This window comes from Cottoperca gobio, chromosome 22 (genome assembly GCF_900634415.1).
Source record: "Cottoperca gobio chromosome 22, fCotGob3.1, whole genome shotgun sequence".
In the NCBI taxonomy this organism is placed as follows: Eukaryota; Metazoa; Chordata; class Actinopteri; order Perciformes; family Bovichtidae; genus Cottoperca; species Cottoperca gobio.
The window spans coordinates 19,867,665-19,869,370 of NC_041376.1; positions in this window are offsets into that span (position 1 = coordinate 19,867,665).

Consider the following 1,706-nt stretch of genomic DNA (forward strand, 5'->3'; position numbering starts at 1 on the left):
ACTTGGCCCTAAACGCCTCCGAAACGCATTTTCCAATGACATAGAAGCTCTGGGGGGCATTAATTTGGCCTGCAGCACCACCGTAATGAATCTTGGCATTATCTTTGATCAGGATCTGTCTTTTAACTCTCACATAAAACAAATTTCAAGGACTGCCTTCTTTCATCTACGTAACATTGCAAAAATAATACACATCCTGTCTCAAAATGTAGAAAATGTAGAAAAACTAGTCCATGCATTTGTTACTTCAAGACTGGATTACTGCAACTCATTGTTATCAGGTTGTCCCAAAAAGTTCCTTAAGACTCTTCAATTGATCCAAAATGCAGCGGCACGTGTATTGACAAGAACTAGGAAACGGGATCATATTACTCCTGTATTAGCTGCTCTGCACTGGCTCCCGGTAAAATACAGAATAGAATTCAAAATCCTTCTCCTGACTTACAAAGCAATTAATGGTCAGGCTCCAGCATATATTAAAGATCTCATAGTACCTTATAAACCAACTAGAGCATTGCGCTCCCAGACTGCAGGGTTACTTGTAGTTCCTAGAGTCTCTAAGAGTACATTGAGAGCCTTCAGCTATCAAGCTCCTCTCTAGTGGAACCAGCTTCCAGTTTGTGTTCGGGAGGCAGACACCCTCTCCACATTTAAGAGCAGGCTAAATACTTTCCTTTTTGATAAAGCTTATAGTTAGGGCTGGCTCAGGTTTGCCTTGGATCAGCCCCTAGTTAGGCTGCTATAGGCTTAGACAGCCGGGGGACACCTCCCTGCTCTCCTCCTTCTCTTCCTCTCTCTCTCTCCTCCTCTCCCTCTCTATCTGTATTCATTTATGTAAATGTATGTTACTAACTCATCATCCGGAGCATCATCCCCGGAGTTTCTGTGTCTCTCATGTGGCAGGTTGCCACTGATAAAGTTTACGTCAGGATCAGGAATCGTGGCTGCGCCTGCTGCCCTGGTCCTGCTGGACGCCAGGAGGCCTTCTTGACATTATCCTGGATTCATCCAAACTTTCTCTTTTTTGTCAAATGGATGTTGTATATGTACTTTGATGTTTATCCTGTACACACGACATCTATTGCACATCTGTCCGTCCTGGGAGAGGGATCCCTCCTCAGTCTCTCCCTGAGGTTTCTTCCATTTTAATTGTGGGGTTTCTTTTAGGAAGTTTTTCATTGTGCGGTGCGAGGGTCTAAGGACAGAGGGTATCGTATGCTGTACAGCAGGGGTCTTCAACGTTTTTCAGGCCAAGGACCCCCACACTGGTGTAGCATGGAGCAGCTTTAAACGAAGGGGGGGGGGGGGGTGCTGTCAGAGTTCTGTGCGAGGGGGGGGGGGGGCTGTCGAAGTTCTGTGCACGGAGGTATGCTGTCGGAGTTCTGTGCGATGGGGGGTGGGGAGGATGTGAATGTGCAAAAACAAATATATATTTTTTATTAAGAAAAGAAACCTCCTGCTATACCTCCGCGGACCCCCTGTTGAAGACCTATGCTGTACAGTCTGTAAAGCCCACAAAGACAAATGTGTAATTTGTGATATTGGGCTATATAAATACATTAGATTTTATTTGATTCCCTCCAGCAAAACCTACCACACACCATTCCCCATCTCAACCCCCACAAAGATTACAATAAACCCCATTATCTTCTTTAACTTCACTCCTTGTGATCATATATCTGATTATAAGGTAATATCAGCATACA